This window comes from Nycticebus coucang, chromosome 20 (genome assembly GCF_027406575.1).
Source record: "Nycticebus coucang isolate mNycCou1 chromosome 20, mNycCou1.pri, whole genome shotgun sequence".
NCBI lineage: Eukaryota > Metazoa > Chordata > Mammalia > Primates > Lorisidae > Nycticebus > Nycticebus coucang.
In genome coordinates this window covers 21,847,616-21,858,902 of record NC_069799.1, presented here as the reverse complement: position 1 = coordinate 21,858,902, position 11,287 = coordinate 21,847,616, and the positions used below count along the sequence as shown (strand labels likewise).

General features: G+C 42.4%; 1 pseudogene; it reads left to right on the top strand.

Annotated features, from left to right (window-relative positions):
• The first annotated feature begins 216 nt into the window (after window positions 1-216).
• Window positions 217-5,313, top strand: LOC128572505 (programmed cell death protein 7-like; annotated as a pseudogene).
• Window positions 5,314-11,287: the final 5,974 nt, after the last annotated feature.

Sequence of the window (11,287 nt, the reverse complement as noted above, 5' to 3'; positions counted from 1 at the left end):
CGAATTAGACACTTCCAAATCAAAGCCACGCCAATAGTATATGTCTACTAAGAATCAAATTTACAAAATTCATCACATGATTGCATAAGAAGACCATCTTCTCATTCTTTCCCAGAAAAACAAAGTCAGACACTGTGAGGGAACATTTAGGAATGTGAGTCTAGAACTTCCTGGAAAAAAAAAGAAGCCCCTCTCAAGAGCACCTCCACGGAGAACATGGCTCTGCCTCCCTTCTTGCCCGGGACCACCGCCCACGCAGCCACCGCCTCTGCTCCCTTTAGCTGTCCACCACTGCCGCTGCCCACCCCTGCTTTCCCGTTGCCTCTTCCCCAGCATCCCAGCTCTTTTCCGGGGGCCTCCGACCCCTTTCTCCAGCCTCCGCTGTCTCTGCAGCCCCGCGCCCTCACCGAAGCCTCCGGTGGAGGCGGAGGCGGCGGCAGCGCCTTTTACCCGGTGCTGCCGCCGCCACTGCCTCCACCACAGCCCCAGTGCCAGCCCTTCCCGGGGACCGACGCCGGCGAGCGACCGCGCCCGCCGCCTCCTGGCCCAGTACCACCGTGGAGCCCGCGCTGGCCTGAGGCGCCGCCGCCGTCTGACGTGCTCCGGGACGCGGTACTCCAGCGCCTGCGCGACCGGCAGTGGCTGGAGGCGGTGTTCGGGACCCCGCGACAAGCCTGCCGGGTGCCGCAGCGCACTCACGCCGGGCCCAGCTTCCGCGAAGTGCGAGCGCGGCTGCGCGAGGTACTGCGCCTGGTACGGCGGCTGCGCGGCCTGAGCCAGTCCCTGCGGGAGGACGAGGCCGAGGCCCACCGCGCCGCCTTGGCCCTGCTGCACGCCGAAGCCGCGCCGCTGCGTGCCCAACTGGCCAGCTTCTGCAACCGCTGAGCCAGGCCGCCTACCTGGGCGAGGCGCGGCAGAGACTGGAGAGGGTCCGGCGCCGCCGGCTGAGGCTTCGCGAGAGGGCCCGGAACGGGAGGCCGAGAGGGAGGAGGAGGAGGCCGCGCGGGCAGCAGAACGCGAGCAGGAGATTGACCGCTGGAAGGTCAAGTGTGTGCAGGCGGTGGAGGAGAAGAAGCGGGTGCAGGAACTAAAAGCTGCTGCTGATGGTGTATTATCTGAAGTGAGGAAAAAGCAAGCAGACACCAAAAGAATGGTAGCCGTTCTTCGTACTTTGGAGAAACTGAGGAAACTGAGGAAAGAGGCTGTAGCAAGGAAAGGTGTCTGTCCTCCAGCCTCAGCAGATGAGACTTTTGAGCATCATCTTCAGGGCCTTAGAAAACTCATTAATAAAACGCTCTGAACTGTATGAAGCTGAAGAGAGAGCCCTCAGGATTATGTTAGAAGAAGAACAAGAGGAAGAGAGGAAAAGAGAATTAGAAAAGAGACAGAGAAAATAAAAAGAGAAATTTTTACTTCAGAAACGTGAAATCGAGTCCAAGATGTTTGGGGATCCAGACGAGATCCCACTTGCTCACTCTTGCAGCCTTTGCGACAGTATTACCTCGCAAGGTAACAAGCCGAGCACTCCCTGCGTTCGTTCATCCAGATAAGGTCAGAAGGACTGGCTGTTTGTGTCACCTTTCCCTTAGGTGCAAGAAGCACTTGATGAAATGCTTATATTGTTGAGGTGGTATTACTGTATCTTTTTAAAAGTTCCTTATGGGTATAACGTTTCCAAGTTTTCAGGTTGCTACCTACATCTTGTTTTATCCAAAATATAGATGTCTGTATTTTAACAGAAATATACCTAAATTATACATACCTAATTCTGTTATTTCAGTGAAGAAACTGAAACTCAGGCTGTGACTTGCCCTTTTCTGTTATCTCATGTTGTAATTGTTGTCTTGATTTAAAGCACTGGTTTCCTATGCCACATTGTCATCTGATACTAAACAGACCCAGGAAAGGAAACCCTTCCACTGTGTACTTGCTATGGAAACTGAGAACCACTGTGACTTCTAAGCTCTTTCTAAGTCAAAGCCCAGAAACCTGGGAACAAGGAGCCTCTTCTGAATCTGCAGTTACTAATGAGCTGGGTAAAGTTTTCAGCTCCCTGGATCTCTCTTTCCCCATCTGTAAAATAAAGTTGATGACTAGGATGTGGCCTTCAAACTTTAGCAGGAGCACTCTTTCCAAATTCTGCTTTTGAGAAATCAGTATGTATATAACAAATTGAATGAATGGGTTCCCCAGGTAGTTTAAATGTCTTGTGGCCTGGAAGCACTTTGTTTCTAGACTCCCCACAAACATCCACTTGTGGCCTTAGGGGTCTTTATGGTTTATAAAAATCACCGAACAATGTGACCTCTGAAGTCCCTTCCAAACCCCAATAATTGGTGATTCTCATGAAAGAATGCTCTTTAGCATACCAAGTTTATGTTCTAGGAAAAGCTTTATTTTTGGCTAATAGATAAATTTTAGTTTTAAATATAAATACAGTTGATTCTCATTATTCATAACAGCTATATTCTGTAATGTCCTTACAAACCCTAAATTACAGAATATGGAACCATCACGACTAAAGTAAACTTAGAGTTAGGTAGATTCCTGCGAGCCTCTGGTCACAACATTTTTGTCATCTGATCAATATCTTGTTTTAGGTATATTTCTGTTTAAAGATACCTCATTCAATATATGGGATGTCCCAAAAAGTTGGTATACATAGGGAAGATAAAAAATTGTAGCTAAATGTGCCTTTATTTACAAAATATTCATTACTAGGTTTTATAAAGACATGACCACCTGTATAGAATATTTTAGAATATTTTATATATTTTGCACATAAAGTTACATTCAGTTACAATTTCCCATCTTCTCTAAGTATGGCCACTTTTGGGATACCCTGTATATTGTTTAACATTGAACTCACAGTTACAGCACTATATTTAACTCATGCCTGTATAAAGCTCATCTAACATTTTCTACACAGGCATATCACAACCTTCTATTTTTTTTTTTTTTTGAGACAGTCTTATGTCACCTTTGGTAGAGTGCCGTGATGTCACTGCTCACACAGTAATCTCAAACGACTGGGCTTAAGTGATTCTCTTGCCTCATCCTCCCAAGTAGCTGGGACTACAGGCACCTGCCACAATGCCTGGCTAATTTTTTTTTGCAATTTTTGGCCGGGGCTGGGTTTGAACCCACCACCTCTGCCATATGGGGCTGATGCTTTACTTCAGAGGTCCTCACACTTTTTAAACAGGGGGCCAATTCACTGTCCCTCAGACCACTGGTGGGCTGGACTATAGTTAAAAAAAAAAAAAACTATGAACAAATTCCTATGCACACTGCACATATCTTATTTTGAAGTAAAAAAAAAACAAACAAGAACAAATACAATCACACCAATGCATGTGGCCCGCGGGCCATAGTTTGAGGACCCCTGCACTCCTTTGAGCCACTGTTGTCACCCCTGGTTATTTTTGTTGTTGTTGTTGTTGTTTGGCCGGCCCAGGCCGGGTTCAAACCCGCCAGTCCCAGGCTATGTGGCTGACTACGCCAGCTGCTGAGCTACAGGCGCTGAGCAAACAACCTTCTTGCACTTAGGAACACTACATTTTAGGCTGTTTTAAACAGTAAAATCATCAATGAAAAGCACAAAAATGTGAAAAACATGACACTAAATAGACTGAAAAGGACACTATTTTGCACAAGGAACTAAAACAAGAAGGTTGAGTGAGTGTTGCCTTCCTCAGCTGAGAAGGTGCATTTTGATGACTCAGATTTTCTAATACTCTGCACATTTGCAAGTGACCTTAAAAGCTCCACAAGTAATGACTTGCGGGTTACAAGTAAATTTTAATGACTAGGTAAATTTACAAATACAGATTCTGCTAAAAATGAGGGTTGACTATGTAATTATTTAGTTATCCATAAAATTATAAATGCTTCAGAATTTTTCTTCCCCTTTATGTTTAAGAAACACCTTTTGCATAATTTCTAGAAGTCAGGTTCTATAGCAAATTAGTATATCAGTCGTTTGAAAACTAAGTACTAGAAATAGAATACTTAATTGCTGCACATCTTGTTTGGAATAAAACAGAAATAAACATTTGTTCTACAATGTTTAAAAAAAAAAGAAGCCCCTAAGCCAAGTACAAAATAGTCACAATTCTACAGAAATATCATTAGCATTATTAACTCCTAAGATGGTATTACATGCAAAACAAAACTGATTAGTCTATGACTCTATTATTATCCCAGTTTATATTCCTATAAATGTTACATATAATAAAGGCTTGAATAGATGTAATGATTAACTTAACAACCTCAAGATATGATTAAATACTCACTTTGCATTTGTGTCTTTATGTGTTTTGTGGGATCAAGCCAGATCTGCAGGAGGAGAGTAAACGTTAATGAACCCAGAAGAAAGACTCCAGAGTCACAAATAGAACCATTTACAATTCACCTACTTGTTAAAGTGTAAGCACAATTTCATAAAGTCCTAGTACACAGACAATAGTCATACAATGAACAATGCTATTTCTGTTTGTACATAAAGGAAAACTGACACATGGGTAAAGTTTCCTTGCTTAGCCGAGTATCAATTCAACATAGTGAATTCTTCTTCCCTGTGTGAGTTAAAATGACACCATCCGGTCCTTTCTCTGTTAAGAACAACTGAAAACAACCTACAGTCCACACGAGATCCTCACCATCACAGAGGCTACATGCCTGGCTTAACAGGCAGCTCTGCCTGTAGTATAGGGAGATCTGTGCTCTCTAGCGGCTTTCAATTTAAGACATAGTGACATCCACTTACGTTTGGGCTCAAATTCAGCCGGGATGGCATACAAATCGAGTCTTCACAGGGAGCAAGGCTTTCTCGTGTAGGTGAAAGTCCCAAGACTGGGCAGGAGGCGGTTGTCCCCGCTGCGCGGGCTGCGAGCACAGCTGCCAGCAGGGCGCTTGCACAAGGGCAGGCTGGAAGGGTCTCCCGGGGCGGGGGGGCTCCGGCAGGGGGCCAAACTATCCGGCCCTGGTAGCGCGCAGCACGGTGGATGGCAGCTGTGCCTGAATGGTCCTGGCGCTGTCAGGCCAGCCGGACCGGCCAGGGAGGCACCGCTAGTCGTAGCGGGTCACATGACACGGCCACGTGGCGAGCAGTCCCGCAGGCGGTGGCTGAGGAAGGTGGAGACTCAGCTGGGACGCTGGAGGAGGAAGCCGCGGCGGCGGTGGAGGCGCGGGGCTCCTGGAAGTAGTGGCTGCGAGGCGCGGAGGAACCGTGGAGGTTGTCACCACGGCAGCCCGGGAGGTGAGAAGGACACGGGGACCGTTGTCACCGGCCAGAGCGCGCCCGAGCGCTAGTGCCGTCCCACACCTGTATTCTATTTGCTAGCATTTTGAGTATTGTTGGACTGTATTCATTAGTGAAATTGGTGTGTGTGTGTGTGTGTGTGTGTGTGTGTGTGTGTGTGTGTGTGTTTTAATGGGTCCTTTTATGGTTTTGGTATCAGGAAGATATTTGCTCCAGAGAATGAATTGGGAGTGTTCTTTCCTTCTCAATGTTTTTGAATGGATTCTGCAGCATAGGTATGAGCTCTTCTTTGAATGTTTGTTTAAATTCCGTTGTAAAATCATCTGGTACAGGACATTTTTTTTGTTGTTAGAGGCTATTTTAATTTTGCAATTACTGTGCTTGATATCGGTCTGTTCAAGAGTTCTAATTCTTCCTGGTTAAGTCTAGGTAGGTGGTATGATTCCAGGTATTAGTCCATTTCCTCCACAATGTTAAATTTCAGGGCATAGCAATTTTTGTAGCAATCAGAAATAATCTCTTGTATTTCTGTGACATCTATTGTTATTTTCCCTCTTTCATTTCTCAGTGAGGTTATTAGAGATCTTACTTTTCTGTTTCTAGTTAGACTAGCTAAAGTTTTATCAATTTTTTTATTTTTATCAATTTTATTTTTTATTTTATTTATTTTAAGGAACCAACTTTTAGTTTTCGTAATCTCCTGAATGGTTCTTTTGTTCTCAATTTCATTTTCTTCTGCTCTGATTTTGGTTCTTTCCTTCTGCTAGGTTTGGGATTGGATGGCTCTTTCTTTTCCAGTTCCTAGAAATGATGTATTAGATTGTTGATTTGTGCTTTTTAAATTATTGGCTGTGGGCATGTAATGCAATAAATTTCCCTCTTACAACTGCTTTCTCAGTATCCCAGAGGTTTTTCATCATCATTTTGTTAGACAATTCTAATGATTATCTCCTTTATCTTCTCCTTGAAATAGTTGTGTTTCACATAACATCATTTAGTTTTTATGATTTGGGGAATGAAAGTTTTTGTTGGAAATGAGTTCGACCTTGATTACATAGTAGTCTGTAAGCTACAAGGTATAATTTCTATTATTTAAATTAGGCAAGGTTTGATTTGTGTCCTAGAATGTGGTCAGGTTTGGAAAATTATTCATGAGCTAATGAGAAGAATGTGTATTTTATAATATTGGGGTGGTCTGTTTTGTAGGGTCATGTTAAAGTAGATTGTTTCTTTGCTCAGTTTGTGTTTGGAGGGTCTGTCCAGTTCTGTCAATAGGGTGTGAAGTCCCCAGAAATTATGCTGTCATAGGATATTATATTGTTCAGACTTGTTAGAGTTCATTTTGTAAATCTGGAAACATTTAATTAATTTGGGTGCATAAATACTTAGGATTGAGATGTCTTCTGTTATTGTTCCCTTGACCAAAAAATAGTGTACTTCATTTTTATCGTTCCTTATCTTTTGTGGTGTGAAGCCCAATGTATCTTGAAATTGTGACTCCTGCTTTCTTTTGTTTTCCATCTGCCTGAAATATTGATTTATAATCCCTCACCCTGAGTCCTGTTTTGTCCTTAGCTGTTAGATATGTTACCTGAGGACAGCACATAGGTGGCTTGTGCTTTTGACCCAGTCATCTGGTCTGTGTCTCATCAGTGGGTAATTCAAGCCATTCACAATTATTGAGAAATTAATAACTATGATGGATTTGTGTTTGTCTTCTTTTGTAAATGTTGCCACCTACATTTATCACTTGTAACATTGAGGAAGTTAGGCTTTGACCATTAATTTTTGTGTGTCTTTGCTTGTGGTACATTGTTATGTTCGATGTGTAATATTACTCTGGAATACTTCCTGGAGAGGTGGTCTTATAGTGGCAAATTTCTTCAGTGATTGCTTGCAAGGAAAACATTTGATATATCCATTGAATATGAAAGTTCGTTTTGTAGGATACAGAATCCTAGGCAGGAAGTTGTTGTGTTTGAGTATATTGAAAATGAGAGTCCTATCTATTCTAGCTTGTTATTTTTCAGCTGAGAAATCTGCTGTCACTCTGATGGAATTGCCCTTGTAGGTCACCTGGTGCTTATTCCTGGTGGCCTTCAAAATTTTCTATTTCATTTTGGCCAAGTTTTTTACAATGTGTCTGGGAGATGCTCTGTTTGAATTGAGATAAACTGGGATTTGATATTTATCAACGGAGTATCTCTGAATCTTTGGTAATACTTAAACATTTTTCATTTATAATATCCTACAATAGGTCTTTTGTGTCTTTGGGTCACTCTTCCTTTCTTTTGAGTATCCTATAATTTGTATGTTTATATACTTTATAAAATCCCATAATTCTCTAAGATTGCTATTCTTTTACTCTCTTGTATTTGTTTGTTTGTTTTGTTTTTTGAGATAGAATGTCACTTTGTCACCTGAGGTAGAGTGCCATGGTGTCATAGCTAATAGGAACCTCAAACTCTCGGGCTAAAGCAATCCTCTTGCCTTAGCCTCCCAAGTAGCTGGGACTACAAGCGCCCACAACAATGCCTGGATATTTTTAGAGATGTGGTCTCATTCTGGTTCAGGCTGGTCTCAAACCTGTGAGCTCAAGCAATCCACCCTCCTTGGCCTCAAAGAGTGCTAGGATTGCAGGCTTGTGTCACCACACCTGACCTTTACTCTCCTCTTTTCTGCCTCATTAAATAACTGAGTTAGTTCAACAGCCTCTTCTTAAATGTTTATGCTGTTATTAAAATTTTCTATTGCATTTTTAAACTCCTTGAATGACTCCTTCAATACTTTGAACTCTTTTCTAATTTCATCATGTCTTTTGATTGTTTCTTGGGTCACTTTTTTTATTTCCGTTTGGTGACTTTCCACTTGCCCTTTAATTCTCTTCATCACTTTGGACATCTATAATCTAAATTCTTTTTGTCTTTTCATTCTTAATAGCAGCTTGGTAATCCCTTGCAGGATTGGTCTATTCTAGTTTTTCAAGTTGATATAATTTTTATTTGTTGGTTCCTCTGCAAGCGTTGTTACTTCTTGTTATTTATTTCCACTACTTAACTTTTCGCACTTCTTGGTTCTCCTTAAGCCTCTTTGTTTCTGTGCTTTGAGATTAAAGTTGCCTTTTGGTACCAGGATTAAAAAATGAAAAGGAAGGAGGGTAAAAGAATGAGAAATGAGACATAAAAAGAAGAAAGCTAATGATGATAATTGTAACATGCCATGCATAGTGAAGCATACCAGCAATATCAGTGATCTGGGGGCTCTAAGGCAGGAGTATTACCCCAAGTTAGATGATTCTGACCAGTCTGATCCAGAGTGAGACCCTACTTCCATCAAATATAGAAAAAACAAACAAACAAACAAAAACATGAACCTTAGTGAGGAACAGCATTTGCAGCCCCTCAGGAGGTCAAATCAGGACAAGGGATTTCCAAATCCAGGTGTTGAAGGCCACCATGAGCCACACCATTGCTGCGACACTGCCATGGGGGGCTTAGGGAAATGGTCTTCCAAAAAACCAAACACAAAACACACTCAAAAGAGAGATATTATCTTGATTGTTACTTAAGGGATTTATGAGAGAAAGATGAGAAAAGTAGAAAAATAAACAAAAAAAGGAAAAAGGAAAGGGAGAAGAAATACAAAAAGTATAAAGTTAAAAAAAAGGAAAAATTTTAAAAATACATGTATTGCATGGTCCATAAGTAATGCTCCAGGATTAGGAAAAGCAAAATAAAAAGAAAAAACCTTTTCTTCCTGATGACAATAGGTGGCCCTTCTTGGTGAAGAGGAGGGAAAAAACCCAGTACTCTGTATTCTGCATGTGGTAGGGGTGGGATGTTATCAGCTAGTTGCCAAAGAGATCCAGTCTTGTTTTCCTGATGCATTGATGTTATCCTGGGCTTGGTAGCTAACTGTATGAGAGGTGAATCCCCATGGGGCTGGTAGAGGTAAATTCCTGAAGATTATGCCAGACTATGAGGTGGGGAGGCGGGGAAGACACTGACATCCAAACAGTTCCCTGCAGCCACAGATGGGGCAGGGTCGTAGGCATAATCTGCTCACCTCTGCCCATGTGTCCAAGGAAGTCAGCCTGGGGTAGATCCAACTGGTGGAGTCAGAAGCATTAATATAATGGGATACTGTGTTGCTGCTCGAAGCTTGGCTCCCTTGGGTGTCAGCCAGCTCAAGGTTTTAGCATTATCCACACCTGCCCTGTCAGGTCTCCCTAGGCAATGAGGACCAGGCTGCCAGGTCTCCCACTGAACAGGCTCCAGCACCAGATCTGTCCAGCCAGTGGCACTAAAATGATAGCCTGGGTTCAGGCCTCTGGCTTTGTACCAAAGAGGCAGAATATACTCTCTCCAACCCTTCAACAAAAGGCCAGCTTCTGTGTACCTGAACGTCCTGTGGGACCTATATTCCTGTTTGTTTAATATCAGTCTTCAGGCATGGATGGACAGCCCCTCTCAGAGTTCAGTTTAATCCCCACTCCACTCCTACAGAATGCCATGGTGGGGTGTGGGGAAATCATCTGCAAAATTTATCCCCCAGGGATTCCACATGAAGGCTCTCTCCCTAGGTTGCAGCAGTCCTTTGCATCTGCTTTTCATGCGTGCCTCTCACCCTTCTTAACGTTTTGCTCCTGGTGCTCCATTCTGTCTCACTGTGCCTTTTCAATGTTGTTTCTGGACAGGACAATCCAGATGGAGGCACCTAGAGACTCTGCTCATCAATTTTACTGAGATCAGCTGATGAAGAAATGTCTCTCGTCTGTCATCATGGAGCCTCCCTTTCTGCATTTTTTTTAAAAATTCATCTGGGTATCTATGTAATGAAAATAGATTAGAAGATATTTTATATTTTCACAAAAATGAATGGATTATTTTGTTTCAACATATTACTGATGTAAAAATATTTCACGTTACATGGATCATTTTTGTGATGCTACAGTCCTGACTATAGGTATGCCCATCACTCATATGGTATTCACAGTACCCACTAGGTTGGCTTAGTCCATTTGCCTCCTTCCCTCTACCCTTTCCCTTGGTTGATGTCCACAGACTTTTACTTCCCTCTGTGCACATGTGTGCTCATCAGTTAGCTCCAATTTAATAATGACTGTATGTGATGTTTGTTTTTCATTCTTGAGATATTTCACTTAGAAGGATGGTCTCTAGCGCCATATAGATTGTTGTAAAAGGTATTAATTTATCATTTTTTGTGGTTGAGTAGTACTCCATGGAATACATATACAACATTTAATTAGTCCACTCATGAATTTGTCAAAACTTGGTTTGTTTCCACATATTGGCAATAATGAATTGTGCTGCAATAATCATTCAAATGCAGGTATCTTTTTGGTAAAATAATTTCTCTTCTTTTGGGGAAAATAACCAGTAGTGGGACTGCTGGGTCAAATTGTAGGTCTACTTTTTTTTTTTTTTTTTTTTTGTAGAGACAGAGTCTCACTGTACTGCCCTCGGGTAGAGTGCCGTGGCGTCACACGGCTCACAGCAACCTCTAACTCTTGGGCTTACGCGATTCTCTTGCCTCAGCCTCCCGAGCAGCTGGGACTACAGGCGCCCGCCACAACACCCGGCTATTTTTTTTTTTTGTTGCAGTTTGGCCGGGGCTGGGTTTGAACCCGCCACCCTCGGCATATGGGGCCGGCGCCCTACTCACTGAGCCACAGGCGCCGCCCTGTAGGTCTACTTTTAGTTCTTTGAGAAAACTTCATTCTCATTTTCAGAGAAGTTTTACAAATTTGCACTCCAACCAACAGCATACAAAAATGCCTTTCTCTCTGTGTCCATGTCAGCGCCTATTGATTTGGGAATTCTAATAAATTCCGTTCTAACTGGAGTAAGGTGATAATGTCATTGTGAATTTAATTTGCATTACCCTAATAAGTTATGAAATTGAATATTTTTTCGCATGTTTACTGACCATTTTTTCTTATTTTGAGAATTGTCTTTTCATGTGTTTTGCCCACTTGATTATAAGATTGTTTGTCTTTTCCTG